We start from the raw sequence: 17,710 nt of genomic DNA on the forward strand, positions 1-17,710 counted from the left end.
GTCTGTAGTGTGCAGGTAAGCAACACTCTTCTTTGTCAGGAGAATAGAGGTCAAACAGGTTTGACACTGACCCTACTGAGTCAACCAGCTGGTCTAGCATTGCTCTTCCCTGTTTGGTAGAGCGATATGTTCAGCTAGGGCCAAGTGATGTGTTCAGCAGGGCCAAGCAATTATCTGTAAGTGGACAACACTTTGGTTCAGTGGCTCCAGTTTAGTTCACTGATGATACTTATACCTCTCTCTTAACCCAGGGGTCATTTGTTTTAATCTGTGGTTAAGCTTTCCCTTGTAGGGCTCTATGGTGGATGGGAAAATAGAGAGACGAAGGTGATTACTAACATTTTATTATGGTCTGCATACTACATGATCTGTTGACAACCCCTGTGCGCCACTGGACTCTCCTTGGAGCCTGGTACTGTTTTGAAGCGCTCCTTGTTGCCTGACCCTGGTGCTGGCGACTACCCTGACCCCTTTCATATCTCTGACCTTCGCAGTACTTTGGCCATGATTCTGGCTTCCATGGCACAGTATTACTTTCAGGTTGTTGGCTCATCACGAGAGTAGGGCCTGGAGTCATCATCCAAATGAAGTCAGTACATAATAGGTAATTCTGACTCTAGAACTCTCCCCCCCCCCCCACTTGCATCATAAGAAACAAGCTACCTGGAAACCTCTTCCCCTCATAGGTATATTTCAAAGACAGTCTTGTATAAAATTCTTTTCCCTTCAACCAACAACACTTGAGAGATTACCTTATTGACCATGACATCAGCAAAGCTGCCATGAGGCATGTTGGACAAAATGTGACCTTTCATGTTCTCAGGATTGGGATACACATTGTCACTGTAAAGGATATTGAACAAACTAACAGTCTTTCTCATATTGGCTCTACTGACAACATACATCATAATACATTGGCATTCCTTTCTTAGTTCTAGCTGCAGTACTGCTCTCATCTTACAAGACTTCATGTGGCTCAGACATTCATGAGTAATTTGAGCTCCAGAATTTCATTATAACCAAGGTGGAGATTTATATCTGCCTTGCCCAATGTCGGAGACATTACCTAAGCAACACTGCCAAGCTGACCGACTGCGGAGAACCTTTAGTCTCAGTTTACATAGGACAGTGCTTGTTATTGCAGGAATTAATTTCAACACCTCAATAATCCATGGAGAAAAAGAAGGGAATGTATGAGAGAGTAGTGACATCAACACTTTTTTTTTTTCCAACAAGTCGGCCGTCCCACCAAGGCAGGGTGACCCAAAAAGAAAATACTTTCATCATTATTCAACACTTTCACCTCACTCATACATAATCACTGTTTTTGCAGAGGTGCCCAGATACAACAGTTTAGAAGCATATATAAAGATATATAACATATCCCTCCAGACTGCCAATATTGCAAACACCTCCTTTAGAGTGCAGGCATTGTACTTCCCATTTCCAGTACTCAAGTCCAGCTATGTAAAGATAACCGGTTTCCGAATCCCTTCACTAAATATTACCCTGCTTACACTCCAACAGCTTGTCAGGTCCCAAAAACCATTAATCTCCATTCACTCCTATCTAACACGCTCACATACGCTTGCTAGAAGTCCAAGCCCCTTGCCCACAAAACCTCCTTTACCCTCTCCCTCCAACCTTTTTGAGGACGACCCCTACCCTGCCTTCCTTCCCCTACAGATTTATACGCTCTCCATGTCATTCTACCTTGATCCATTCTCTCTAAATGACTAAACCACCTCTGACTAATACAGGGGACCCTCGGCTAACGATGGCATAACCTTACGTTAAATCCAGCATACGATACATTTTAATGCAAAAATTTTGCCTCGGCTAACGCTAAAAAGCTCGCCCTATGCGATTCGTTCGAGACGCGTCCACGTGTGGCCTGAGCATGCCCCAGTTGTCCTGTGGGTGCCAGTGTTTACAAGCCAGCCAGTGCGGTCGCATCCACGCATACAATCGGAACATTTCATATTATCACAGCGTTTTTAATGATTGTACCTGCAAAATAAGTCACCATGGGCCCCAAGAAAGCTTCTAGTGCCAACCCTGCAGGAAAAAAGGTGAGAATTACTATGGATATGAAGAAAGAGATTAAGGAAATGTGTGCAAAGTGGCTTGAAGTGCAAACATTTATGGATGAAAATCACCCTCACACAGCTATTGCAAGCCATGCTGGTGACTATTACAATGACAATGTTGTGAACCACTTTAGACAAATCATAAAGGAACGGGAGGTACAGGCCTCTATGGACAGATATGTTGTGTGACAGAGGTCCAGTGACTCTCAAGCTGGTCCTAGTGACATTAAAAGAAGAAGGGAAGTAACCCCGGAAAAGGACTTGATACCTCAAGTCCTAATGGAAGGGGATTCCCCTTCTAAACATTAACAACTTCCACACTCTTCCCTCCTCCCATCCCATCAATCATCACCAGATCTTCAATAAAGGTAAGTGTCAGTTTGTGTGTATTAAAATTAATATTTCATGTAAAAAATTTTTTTTTCATACTTTGGGGTATCTTGCACAGATTAATTTGATTTCCATTATTTCTTATGGGGAAAATTAATTCACCTAACGATAATTACAACATACGATGAGCTTTCAGGAACGGATTAATATCGTTAGCTGAGGGTCCACTGTACAGTGGACCCCCGGTTAACGATTTTAATCCGTGCAAGAGGGCTCATCGTTATGCGAAATAATCGTTATGCGAATGAATTTTCCCCATAAGAAATAATGGAAATAAAATTAATCCGTGCAAGACGCCCAAAAGTATGAAAAAAAATTTTTTTTACCACATGAAATGTTAATTTTAATACACACAAACTGAAAAAGGCATGCACAATTAAATGACACTTACTTTTATTGAAGATCTGGTGATGATTGATGGGATGGGAGGAGGGGAGAGAGTGTGTTAGTGTTTAGAAGGGGAATCCCCTTCCATTAGGACTTGAGGTAGTAAGTCCTTTTCTGGGGTTACTTCCCTTCTTCTTTTAATGCCACTAGGGCCAGCTTCAGAGTCACTGGACTTCTTTCGCACAAGATATCTGTCCATAGTGGCCTGTACCTCTCGTTCCTTTATGACTTGCCTAAAGTGTTTCACAACATTGTCAGTGTAATAATCACCAGCACGGCTTGCAATAGCTGTGTGAGGGTGATTTTCATCCATGAAGGTTTGCACTTCAAGCCACTTAGCACAGATTTCCTTTATCTTTGTAGTAGGCAACTTCTTCAATTTCTCTCTCCCCTCCTCTGAACCAGTTTCCTCAGGTCTGGCCTCTTGCTCTTGAAGTTGATCTATCAGCTCATCAGTGGTTAGTTCTTCATTGTCCTCCTCCACCAACTCTTCCACATCCTCCCCACTAACCTCCAACCCCAAGGACTTTCCCAATGCCACAATGGATTCCTCAACTGGCACAGGATTCTCAGGGTTAGCCTCAAACCCTTCAAAATCCCTTTTGTCTACACATTCTGGCCACAGTTTCTTCCAAGCAGAGTTCAAGGTCCTCTTTGTCACTTCCTCCCAAGCCTTACCTATAAGGTTTACACAATTGAGGATATTAAAGTGATCTCTCCAAAACTCTCTTAGTCAGTTGAGTTTCTGAGGTCATTACAAAGCACCTTTCAAACAGAGCTTTTGTGTACAGTTTCTTGAAGTTGGAAATAACCTGCTGGTCCATGGGCTGCAGGAGAGGAGTGGTATTAGGAGGCAAAAACTTCACCTTAATGAAGCTCATGTCCCCATAAAGTCGCTCTGCCACGTCTGTAGGATGACCAGGGGCATTGTCTAACACCAGGAGGCACTTAAGTTCTAATTTCTTTTCAGTTAGGTAATTTTTCACATTGGGGGCAAATGCATGGTGTAACCAGTTATAGAAAAATTCCCTAGTGACCCATGCCTTACTGTTTGCCCTCCACAGCACACACAAATTATCCTTGAGGACATTCTTTTGCCTGAACGCTCTGGGAGTTTCAGAGTGATACACTAATAAAGGCTTCACTTTGCAATCACCAGTAGCATTGGCACACATCAACAAAGTAAGCCTGTCTTTCATAGGCTTATGTCCTGGGAGTGCCTTTTCCTCCTGAGTAATGTAGGTCCTGCTTGGCATTTTCTTCCAGAACAGGCCTGTTTCATCACAATTAAACACTTGTTCAGGTTTCAGTCCTTCAGTTTCTATGTACTCCTTGAATTCCTGCACATATTTTTCAGCCGCTTTGTGGTCCGAACTGGCAGCCTCACCATGCCTTATCACACTATGGATGCCACTACGCTTCTTAAATCTCTCAAACCAACCTTTGCTGGCCTTAAATTCACTCACATCATCACTAGTTGCAGGCATTTTTTTAATTAAATCCTCATGCAACTTCCTAGCCTTTTCACATATGATCGCTTGAGAGACGCTATCTCCTGCTATCTGTTTTTCATTTATCCACACCAATAAGAGTCTCTCAACATCTTCCATCACTTGCGATCTTTGTTTCGAAAACACAGTTGAACCTTTGGCAAGAACAGCTTCCTTGATTGTCTTTCTGGTGCCCACAATAGTAGCGATGGTTGATTGGGGTTTCTTGTACAGCTTGACTAGGTCGGCTATACGCACTCCACTTTCATACTTATCAATTATCTCTTTCTTCATCTCTATAGTAATTCTTACCCTTTGAGGTGTAGGGTTGGCACTAGAAGCTTTCTTGGGGCCCATGGTCACTTATTTTCCAGAAACAGCACCGAAAATACTGTAATAATACGAAATATTCCGAGTGTATGCTTGGATGTTACCGCGGAGGCTGGCTGGTAAACAATGGGACGGGGCGGCACATGTGAGGCTGGCTGAGGGCACATTGGACGCGTCTCGGACGAAAATCGGTATGCGGGTTTTTAATCGGTATGCGCGGCAAAAATTTTGCGATAAAAGTAATCGTTATGCGGAAAAATCGCTATGTGATGCCATCGTTATGCGGGGGTCCACTGTACTTTTATTAACTCCACACCTTCTAATTTCCACACTCCGAATTCTCTGCATAATGTTTACACCACACATTGCCCTTAGACAAGATATTTCCACTGCCTCCAACCGCCTCCTCGCTGCAGCATCATTTACAACCCAAGCTTCACACCCATGTAAGAGTGTTGGTACCACTATACTTTCATACATTCCCTTCTTTGCCTCCATAATGTTTTTTTTTTGTCTCTACATATACCTCAATGCACGACTCACCTTTTTTTCTTCATCAAATCTATAGTTACCCTCATCCTTCATAGACCCATCCGCTGACACGTCAATTCCCAAATATCTGAAAACATTCACTTCTTACATACTTCCTCTCTCCAATGTGATATCCAGTTTTTCTTTATCCAAATCATTTGATACCCTCATCACTTTACTCTTATCTATGTTCACTTTCAACTTTCTACCCTTACACACCCTCCCAAACTTGCCTGTCTAAGACCTACTTTTACCAGGAAGTAATCTCCCTCCCTGACCTGAGCCTCACTATCCTCATAAAAACTCTGTACAGCATTTAGTAATGTACTACCTATTCCATATACTTGCAACATCTGCCACATTGTTCACCTATTCACTCTGTCATATGCCTTTTCTAAATCCATAAATGCAATGAAAACTTCCCTTCCTTTATCTAAATACTGTTCACTTACATGCTTCAACGTAAAGACTTAATCTACACATCCCCTAGCCACTCTAAAGCCTCCTTGGTCATCCACAATCCTACTTTGTGTCTTACTTCTAATTCTTTCAATAATAACCCTACCATACACTTTTCCTGGTATACTCAGTAAACTTATTCCCCTATAATTTTTAGAATCTCTTTTGTCCCCCTTCCCTTTACATAAAGGAACTATACATGCTCTCTGACAATCCCTAAGTACCTTCCCCTCTTTCATACATTAATTAAACAAAAATAACAACCACTCCAACACTACATCCCCCCCTGCTTTTAACATTTCCGTCATCCCATAAGTTCCAGCTGCTTTACTCCCTTTCGTTCTACGTAATGCCTCACGCACCTCCCCCACACTCACATCCTGCTCTTCTTCACTCCTAAAAGATGTTATGCTATTATACACATGCTAGAACACATATACACTTCAGTAGAGAAAAAAGAAGTCCCACTGGGGATCTTCATTGACTTAGGTAAAGCTTTTGATACAGTTGACCATGACTTGCTCCACGTAAAATTGTCACACTGGTATAAGAGGGCACTCCCTCAACTACCTCAAGTCTTACCTCAGCAACAGAAGCCAATATGTGTACGCAAATGGGGCAAACTCTTCCGCACAACCAATTACAGTTGGTGTCCCACAGGGAAGTGTCCTTGGCCCTCTTCTCTTTCTCCTATACATAAATGACCTACCAAATGCTTCGCAATTACTCAAACCCACACCATTTGCAGATGACACTACATACGTCTTCTCTCACCCGAGCCCAGTCACGCTAGCCAATACTGTAAATACCGAATTACAGAAAATATCCACATGGATGAGGACTAACAAACTTACACTAAACATTGACAAAACCTACTTCATTCAGTTTGGTAACAGAGCTACAGATGTCCCTCTTAACATAATGATAAACGGATCACCTATCACAAAGCTAACAGAGGGAAAATTCTTAGGAGTCCACCTTGATAATAGACTCAAATTTCATACACATATACAACAAATTTCTAAGAAAATTTCCAAGACCGTAGGCATACTATCGAAGATACGGTACTATGTTCCACAGTGAGCCCTCCTGGCCTTATATCACTCTTATTTACCCCTATCTCACCTATGGAATTTGTGTATGGGGCTCGACAACAATTAACCATCTCAGACCACTAATTACCCAACAAAAGGCTGCAGTCAGAATGATAACAAATTCCCACTACAGGCAGCACACTCCACCAATATTCAAAACACTAAACCTACTCACCATACAAAGCATCCATACGTATTACTGCACCTATTACATACATAGAACACTTAACTCTGATATTAACCCTCCCCTCAAACATCTCCTTGCCAACCTCAACAGAACACATGACCATAACACAAGGCACAGATCACTCTTTGATGTTCCTCGTGTCCATCTCACGCTATGCAAAAACTCAATGCACATAAAAGGACCTAAAATCTGGAATTCATTACCTGTAAATGTATAAGAAACACTACCTGTTTATAAATTCAAGGTTCTTCTCAGAGATCACTTACTCACCCAAAACCAAATAAATACTGAATAACTGAACCTTATAAATTGTATATCTTAAATGTTTCTCACAATTATATCACATAAATGTTAAGCCCAAGACCCAATCTAACTTTGTTATTTCTAAAAACACTACCTAACAGAATACTCCATTCTACTGAATGTACAGCAATGCATGCAACCATATGACCTGTCTTTGTAATACTCATTTGTGCTTTATTGTTATCTGTTTACAATAATGTTTTATCACTGATTACATCATTGCTTAGTTAATCTTAAGTTAATTTTAAGCAAGCCCATAATGCTATGCATACAAGTGGCTTTGGCATGCTGCTCTTACCTGTATTTTTTTGTACCTCTGTATGTATGTTCAAATTATTAAAATAAATAAATAAATAAATATACCTCCCTGTCCAGTGCATGAAATTACCGACTCCCTTTCTTCATCGACATTTAAAAGTTCCTCAAAATATTCCCGCCATCTACCCAATACCTCCAGCTCCCCATCTACTAACTTCCCTACTTTGGTTTTAACTGACAAATCAATTCGTTCCCTAGGCTTTCTTAACTTGTTTATCTCACTCCAAAATTTTTTCTTATTTTCAAAATTTCTTAACAATGCATCTCCCACTCTATTATCTGCTCTCCTTTTGCACTCTCTCACCACTCTCTTCACCTTTCTTTTGCTCTCCATATACTCTGATCTTCTTATAATTCTTCTATTTTGGAAAAACCTCTCATAAGCTACCTTTTTCTCTTTTATCACACCTTTTACTTCATCATTCCACCAATCATTCCTCTTTCTTTCTGCACCCACCCTCCTATAGCCACAAACTTCTGCCCCACATTCTAATACTGCATTTTTAAAACTATTCCAACCCTCTTCAACCCCCCACTACTTATACTGGCACTAGCCCACCTTTCTGCCAATAGTTGCTTATATCACACCCTAACTTCCTCCTCCCTTAGTTTATACACTGTCACCTCTCTTATTTGTTGTTGCCATTTTCCTTTTGTCCCATCTACCTCTTACTCTAACTGTAGCTACAACTAAATGATCCAATATATCAATTGCCCCTCTATAAACATGTACATCCTGAAGCCTACCCATCAACCTTTTATCCACCAATACATAATCTGACAAACTACTTTCATTACATGCTGTATCATACCTTGTATACATATTTATCCTCTTCTTCATAAAATATGTATTACTTATTACCAAACCTCTTTCTACACATAGCTCAATTAAAGGCTCCTCATTTTCATTTACCCCTGGCACCCCAAATTTACCTACTACTCCCTCCACAATATTTTTACCCATTTTAACATTGAAATCCCCAACCACAATTACTCTCACACTTGGTTCAAAACTCCTTATGCACTCACTTAACATTTCCCAAAATCAATATCTATCTATCTATCTATCTATCTATCTATCTATCTATCTCTCTATCTCTATCTCTCTATCTCTATCTCTCTCTCTATCTCTCTCTCTCTATCTCTCTATCTCTCTATCTCTCTCTCTCTCTCTCTCTCTCTCTCTCTCTCTCTCTCTCTCTCTCTCTCTCTCTCTCTCTCTCTCTCTCTCTCTGTATATATATATATATATATATATATATATATATATATATATATATATATATATATATATATATATATATATAAATGCTTACTATAACCCACTTTTCACATCCAACCTTTATTTTACTCTACATAATCCTTGAAAAAATACATATATATTCCCTCTTTTCCTGCCATAACTTATCCTTCAACATTATTGCTACTCCTTCTCTAACTCTATTCCAAACCCCTGACATAATCCCATTTATTTCTCTCCACTGAAACTCTCCCACCCCTTTCAACTTTGTTTCACTTAAAGCCAGGACATCTAGCTTCTTCTCATTCATTTTTTTTTTTCAACAAGTCAGCCGTCTCCCACCGAGGCAGGGTGACCCAAAAAAGAAAGAAAATCCCCAAAAAGAAAATACTTTCATCATCATTCAACACTTTCACCACACTCACACATTATCACTGTTTTTGCAGAGGTGCTCAGAATACAACAGTTTAGAAGCATACACATATAAAGATACACAACATATTCCTCCAAACTGCCAATATCCCAAACCCCTCCTTTAAAATGCAGGCATTGTACTTCCCATTTCCAGGACTCAAGTCCGACTATATGAAAATCACCGGTTTCCTTGAATCCCTTCACTAAATATTACCCTGCTCACACTCCAACTGATCGTCAGGTCCCAAGTACCATTCGTCTCCATTCACTCCTATCTAACACGCTCACGCATGCTTGCTGGAAGTCCAAGCCCCTCGCCCACAAAACCTCCTTTACCCCCTTTCCAACCCTTTCGAGGACGACCCCTACCTCGCCTTCCTTCCCCTATAGATTTATATGCTTTCCATGTCATTCTACTTTGATCCATTCTCTCTAAATGACCAAACCACCTCAACAACCCCTCTTCTGCCCTCTGACTAATGCTTTTATTAACTCCACACCTTCTCCTAATTTCCACATTCCGAATTTTCTGCATAATATTTACACCACACATTGCCCTTAAACAGGACATCTCCACTGCCTCCAACCGTCTCCTCGCTGCTGCATTTACCACTCAAGCTTCACATCCATATAAGAGTGTTGGTACTACTATACTTTCATACATTCCCTTCTTTGCCTCCATAGATAACGTTTTTTGACTCCACATATACCTCAACGCACCACTCACCTTTTTTCCCTCATCAATTCTATGATTAAACTCATCCTTCATAAATCCATCCACCGACACGTCAACTCCCAAGTATCTGAAAACATTCACTTCTTCCATACTCCTCCCCAATTTGATATCCAATTTTTCTTTATCTAAATCATTTGATACCCTCATCACCTTACTCTTTTCTATGTTCACTTTCAACTTTCTACCTTTACACACATTCTCAAACTCATCCACTAACCTTTGCAATTTTTGTTTAGAATCTCCCATAAGCACAGTATCATCACCAAAAAGCAACTGTGTCAATTCCCATTTTGAATTTGATTCCCCATAATTTAATCCCACCCCTCTCCCGAACACCCTAGCATTTACTTCTTTTACAACCCCATCTATAAATATATTAAACAACCATGGTGACATTACACATCCCTGTCTAAGACCTACTTTTACCGGGAAGTATTCTCCCTCTCTTCTACACACCCTAACCTGAGCCTCACTATCCTCATAAAAGCTCTTTACAGCATTTAGTAATTTACCACCTATTCCACCTATTTCTTATGAGTGCAAAATTCCCTGTCTCAAAGAAAAGAAAAGCCCTCCTTACTCGCACATTTGATGCAGACATACACACACACACACACTGACTTTTTAGCTGCAACAAGCCTGTAGCACCAACTTTGGTTTCAATTTTGCTTGCACTAATCCTCACCGCTACTAGCCCCTAACTTTGTACACCCCTGTCTCTTGATCATTTTAAACCTTTTGCAAATTTCTACTTTCACACATCTTCCCAGCAGTGCTGTGTAACCCCTGTGGGTTTAGTACTTAATTAATTTGATTATAATAATAAAATTAGTTCAACACCTTTTTATTAATTACCTTTTCCTCAGAGACAATTCCAACTTAATTTCAGGTTGAACATTAAAATGGTATAAAATACCGACAGATTGTTAGGTAAGACACATATGCAACAGTTAGGTATCTTTATTCTGTACTCGACTGAAGAAGCCTACTGTGGAAACGTTTCGAAATAAAGATACCTAACTGTTGCATATGTGTCTTACCTAACAATCTGTCGGTATTTTATACCATTTTAATGTTCATTCTGTCAGACACTGCAACACAAGGGTATCTTGGTACAGACCTTCAACTTCGACAATCTCTACTAGTGAGAACGGCTGGGTTTGAGAGGGACCTGCCCTCCCAACGCAACCTACGTCTCACCTCCTGGCACTATAAAAGGCTCCATCCTGTCACTTCAACTTCATATTGTTTCAGACAACGGAACAATGCTCTTCTCCAGACTGAGGGACTGACCACCTCAAAACTTTAAGGGTGATGGACTGATTACATCGTCTTCAAGTATCTTCTGCTTCTATCAACTTTTCTGTACTCGACTGTAGAAGCCTACTGTGTAGGCGAAACGTTTCGAAATAAAGATACCTAACTGTTGCATATGTGTCTTACTTAATTTCAGGTGCCTTCAGTATCATGACATACTCTGCCCACTCTCCTCTTTGACAGTCCCACCTTTATACAGATTATCTGATATCTTGACTAAAGAATTTTCTACACATGACTTTCCACCAATGGAAATAAGTGACTTTGTCTGATTTTTTTGGGTTATAATAAGTAATTTATGCATATGTTACTATGTATGATAATTGTACTTAAGTGGGCCTGTACCTAAATAAACTTAATTATCCTTTCTGCTAATGTTTTTTTCTCAACACCACCTCTCTCTTTCTCCAGCATTTCTCTTTCCCTGCCTGTTTCAGGTTTAAGGCTTAAATTGATCATAATAAAAATTCCCCTCACCTGTGCAGCATTGAATGACCTGCACGGTGTTTATATTTTCTCATCCAAATGTATGAGTTCACCTCACATTATGAGTATGAGTGCCTCATATTCATAAAACTGGTATATCGTAATACAATACTGTAAAGGCCAATGTCACAGCTGCCTCATGAGATTCCAAGCTTTATGGGGGTTTAACTGACAATATGCCCTCTGAGCCTACAATCTGGAATCCAGTTAAGTAACTGACTTAATCTATATGAACCCCAGGTAGTGGTTTCACAGCAATAGAAATGCTGTTAATAATTCATTTAGTGGTATGGTGGCTATGACAGTATAGAACCGTACGCAAATTGCACTATTACATGTATTATCTTTTCAAATACATTGCTTTTTCTAAATAATAGTTTGTCAAATTTCATCCAGGATGAATATCAATTAGTAATTGAGTTGTAAGTCATACAGATATCCCAAGATGAAGAGAACAGTCCTTACAGTATTGACCCTTGTGGCTCACAAAATCGTAATGACACGATTGCAAGTAAACCATACCATGGGTAAGGATAGAACCCAGAGTCAGAGTCATAAAAGTCCAGACCGATGCCTACTGTAGCCAGCTAGCCCAGTGGCTAATGCGTTGGTCTGGAGTTTTATGACTCTGAACGCAGGTTCTATCCCCTACCATTTGTTTGACCCTTGAGGGTTTAGCGCTTGGTTGTGAATATAATCATAATTTACAGTATTGTACTTTAAAACTAAAATAGATATTTCACTGCATTCTGAGGTTGAACAGAAAGCTTATGAAATCCCTGTATGTAGACCTTTGTTTATTTGTTACGGTAGCCAAAGGCAATGTGTACTCTAACTTGCAGCACACCTAATATACCTTGGAATATCTTGCACACATTAAATATTATATTACATCACAGAGGTTTCACTATCCATTATCTGTAAAAGACAAAACTGCCTTCCTACCTATTATGTTTTTACAGTAAATATGGATAATTTTTCTTTAAGCAATTGGAGAGATTTATGAAACAAATGCTAAGTAAAAATAACATTCAGTAAAAGAATGACAAATACTCTACTTACGTAATAAGATAACCGCTCTGAGGGCAAATTTTGTTTTAAATATAACTGAATGCATCATCAGTTTGTTGTTACCCTACTCCATATGATAGGTACAGTACATAATGGAAACGAGCTACCTGTGTTTCTTATTCATGCTCCATCGCAAAGGATGAATTTTGTATAACAGGTATCCCTCAGGAGCTGGTGATGGACTACTGATTCAAAGAATTAAATCTATTCTCTCCTTGGATCAATCCTGATTACCTCCTATTCCCCCCATTCACTGTATAACCCTCTATTCATTTTGCACTTCTACCATTAATGTAATAGTAATAATGTATATCAGGCAATGAAATATGTCAGCCAAAGCTGAGAGAGAAGTAGTAATGAGGATATTCTGAAGCATTCCATTATGGAGTTACTGCACTATTTCTTAGGAATGGACAGCTCTCAAGGTAGCCTATTCAGCACATGGAAAATATACTTTATGAAGATTTTTTATTAACACAACGGCCATTTCCCACTAAAGCAGGGTGGCCTGAAGGTATCATCATCATAGAATGAGACAGGAAAATCAAAATTAATTAGTGTACATCTTTCTTTTTCTTTCAACGTACCAGCCATATCCCACTGAGGCAGGGTGGCCCAAAAGGAAAAATGGAAGGTTCGCCTTTTAAATTTAGTAATATATACAGGAAAAGGGGTTACTAGCCCTTTGCTCCCGGCATTTTAGTTGCCTCTTACGACATGCATGGCTTACGGAGGAAGAATTCTGTTTCACTTCCCCATGGAGAATTAGTGTACATACCTGCAAAAATTAGGAAGAGGTGTGGAGTTACTAGAAGTAGTCAGAGGGCTGAGGAGGGGTTGTTGAGGTAGTTTGGTCATTTAGAGAGAATGGAACGAAGAAGAATGACTTGGAGGGCATATAACTCTGTAGGGGAAGGAAGGCAGTGTAGGGGTTGTCATCCTCAGAAAGGTTGCAGGGAGGGGTTAAGGAAGTTTTGTGGGCAAGGGGCTTAGACTTCCAGCAAGCATGTGAGAGTGTGTTAGATAGGTGTAAATGGAGACAAATGGTTTTTGGGACCTGACAAGCTGTTGGAGTGTGAGCAGGATAATATTTTGTGAAGGGATTCAGGGAAATTGGTTAGCCAGACTTGAGTCCTGCAAATAGGAAGTACATTGCCTGCACTTTGAAGGAGGGGTTTGGAATACTGGCAGTTTGGAGGGACTTCTAAACTGTCGTATCTGAGTGCCTCTGCAAAGACAGTGATTATGTATGAGTGATGGTGAAAGTGTTGAATGATGATGAAAGAATTTTCTTTTTTGGGGATTTTCTTTCTTTTTGGGTGACCCTGCCTCGGTGGAAAACGGCCAATGTGTTGAAAAATCTGTGAAACATATACAGTAGACAAATAATTCATGCAACTATGACTTGTATTTTCAATGGCTTATTATTTGAATTTTGTATAAAATGCCGTAAGCCACAGGCGACGTACCACTTTGATGTGGGGTGGGATATCTCCCCTCCATGGCTACAAACCTGAGCAAGTGTTTAAGGCTGACAAGACAGGCATAATTTGGAAGAAAAGTTACCATCTTTAACTTAAACCTGCAAGCAAGACAAAACTGCACCTGTGAAGGATTAGGTAACGAAAGATTGGATATCAGATTGGAGGGAGAGAGTATGAAGGAGGTGAATGTATTCAGATATTTGGGAGTGGATGTGTCAGTAGATGGGTCTATGAAAGATGAGGTGAATCGTAGAACTGATGAGGGGAAAAAGGTGAGTGGTGCACTGAGGAGTCTGTGGAGATAAAGAACTTATCCATGGAAGTAAAGAAGGGAATGTATGAGAGTATAGGTGTACCACCACTCTTATATGGGTGTGAAACATGTGTGGTGGATGTTGCAACAAGGAGAAGGCTGGAGGCAGTGGAGATGTCATCTCCGAGGGCAATGTGTGGCGTGAATATAATGCAGAGAATCCGTAGATTAGGAGGAAGTGTGGGATTACCAAAACTATTATTCAAAGAGCTGAGGAAGGGTTGTTGAGGTGATTCGGATATGAAGAGAGGATGAAAGGAAATAGAATGACTTCGAGAGTATATAAATCTGTAGTGGAGGGAAGGCGGGGTAGGGGTCAGCCTAGAAAAGGTTGGAGGGAGGAGTTAAAGGTTTTGTGTGCGAGGGGCTTGGACTTCCACCAAGCATGCATGTGTTAGATAGGAGTGAATGGAGACAAATGGTTTTTAGGACTTGACATGCTGTTGGAGCGTGAGCAAGGTAACGTTTATGAAGGGATTCAGGGAAACTGGCAGGCCGAACTTGAGTCCTGGAGATGGGAAGTACAGTGCCTGCACTCTGAAGGAGGGATATGTTAGTTTCATAACTGCAGTGTAAGAGCACTTCTGGCAAGACAGTGATGGAGTGAATGATGATGAAAGCTTTTCTTTTTCAGGTCGCCTTACCTTGGTGGGAAACGACCGATGTGTTAATAAAAAAAAAGTAAAAAAAAAAATAAGGATCATTTTAGCTTGCCTCTCTGTGCTAATGCATCAGGTGGTTTTTAAATGCAAGCCTTTGCTTATATATTGGTCCTGAAACCCTGTGATTTGATAAAAGGTGATGACAAAATCACCTTGGCTGTTATTGGAAAATCTAACCAGGCAACATGGATGACTGAGTCTTGTTTATTGAGTTGTTCAAGCAGTATTTTATTCCCTTAGTCAAGATATACCTGGCCATAAAGAACCTGTCATTCAAGGTTCTTTTCACTCGATAAATCTTGTAGTCATCCACAACTCCTGCATTATGTGGATTCAAGAGTGAAGGTAGTGTTTATACCACCAAATGCAACATCTTTGAAATAACCACTAAAGTGAGGAGTGATAAGACACTGAAGTGCCACTACACATGTAGTGTGGTGAAGAAACTCCTTGCATCAATGGATGATAACTCAGACACAGGAGTTTCAAAATTCTGACATAAATTTAACACTACAGATGTGGTAACTGACATAAAAGTTGCATAGTATCAGAGTGCCCCAATCAACAATAAATGCAGGCTGTATGAGTGTAAAGTACTGCAGGGTAAAACACTGCAGAGACACATGACAGAACACCTAAGGACCTCAACAAGTAACAACTCTGCATAACTTCAGCCATCCACCCTTGCCCATGAACCACAGTCATCCACCTCAGCCCATCCACCACAGCCATTTACTCTGGTCCAACTACATCCTTCTGCCAAGCAGGGCCATTGCAACCCTCTCTTCTGATATAAAGGTCAACATGCAATTGTAACAAGAATTTAAGGTACAGTAATAAAATTTATTTTTGTAATAATTTTTAGCTAAATGTGCTTTTGATTGACTGTCTATATCATATTTTAAGGTAAGGAAAATTGTTTTACATAACCTATTACACACAAGTGGCCTCTCACACACATACTGGAACTCATAAGGGTATCATCATGCTGAAAATAAAATGCATTTACAGATGTGAAGTGTGAACATTAGAGAGTTAAGGATATCTGCAATACTTACATATTGTATGTGAGTTCACTATAAAAGCCCACAATGAAGGCTAAATACGTACACTGTAATACTGTACCATATGCAGTACAGTATACAACTTGCAATAAGTAATGATTTCAAAATATGAAAAATACTCTACTTCGGATAGTTGCACAGGTGTCCTCTTTTGAAAGCTTTGATTATGTTATGCTGTATGTGATATGTAGCCTTTGGTGTGGGCTATTATAGTAAACTCATGTACAGTACATAGGTGTTGTAGATATCCCTAACTTTGTTTTTAATGTATACCCCTCCCACCTCTAAATATGTTTTATCTTTTATCATGATTTCTTCATGAGTTCTACTTAGTGTAATATGAATATTAAAATGGTATACAATACCAACAGGTTGGTAGGTAAGACACATGGGCAACAAATAGGCAACTTTATTCCAAGACATTTTACCTACACAGTAGGCTTCTTCAGTCGAGTACAAAAGTAGGCAGGAGCAGTAGAGATGAAGACGATGTAATCAGTCCATCACCCTTGTAGTCAGAGATTTGAGGTTATCAGATTGTTTCAGACTATGGAGCAGATCTCTTCTCCAGGCTGAGGGACTGACAACCTCAAATCTCTGACTACAAGGGTGATGGACTGATTACATTGTCTTCACATCTCTACTGCTCCTGCCTACTTTTGTATTCAACTGAAGAAGCCTACTGGGTAGGCGAAACGTTTCGGAATAAAGTTGCCTATCTGTTGCCCATGTGTCTTACTTAGTGTAATATGCCATTCAAAAAGAATAACAGGCATGTAGTGGCTTTAGCCTTCTGGAATGATGCCTCCCCCCCCCAAAAAAAAAACACAGAATGGATTTGCAATCATCTTATTACAATTTTTGGTGGTTGTGACATCTCCCATTTCATTTCTGTTCATTAACCAGAGCCTGTTGCTGACTGATGGGCTGTGGCTCCATCTATTCTTAATGCCCACACCTGCTGCCATAGCTAAGTTGCTACACTAGTCTTGTCTGGGAAGTCAGAAGGTAAAGTCCCTTATGGAGGATCAAGCCTCCGGCATTTCACACACATTCAGTCTGTCTGTATTTAATAATTCAAATGTAAATTTCTTAAACAAATATTGGAATAATTTTTTTCTTGGGGGCTGCATCATGATCCTGGGCAACAGGTAAAAATCCCCAGCCTGTCCTTCTCAGTGGCACAGCCTGCCCTTCCTCTCAGTGGCACAGCCTGCCCTTCCTCTCAGTGACACAGCCTGCCCTTCCTCTCAGTGCCACAGCCTGCCCTTCCTCAGTGGCACAGCCTGCCCTTCCTCAGTGGCACAGCCTGCCTTTCCTCTCTGTGGCACAGCCTGCCCTTCC

At 40.3% G+C, this 17,710-nt stretch overlaps 1 long non-coding RNA gene across 1 annotated transcript; it reads left to right on the top strand.

The window, feature by feature from the left end:
• The first annotated feature begins 9,597 nt into the window (after positions 1-9,597).
• Positions 9,598-12,666, top strand: LOC138853615 (uncharacterized). The gene is made up of 2 exons (XR_011392816.1): positions 9,598-10,858; positions 11,423-12,666. It is a non-coding gene; the product is annotated as an uncharacterized lncRNA (long non-coding RNA).
• The last annotated feature ends 5,044 nt before the right edge of the window (positions 12,667-17,710 follow it).

The sequence above is a fragment of the Cherax quadricarinatus genome, chromosome 35, assembly GCF_038502225.1.
Source record: "Cherax quadricarinatus isolate ZL_2023a chromosome 35, ASM3850222v1, whole genome shotgun sequence".
Taxonomy (NCBI): domain Eukaryota; kingdom Metazoa; phylum Arthropoda; class Malacostraca; order Decapoda; family Parastacidae; genus Cherax; species Cherax quadricarinatus.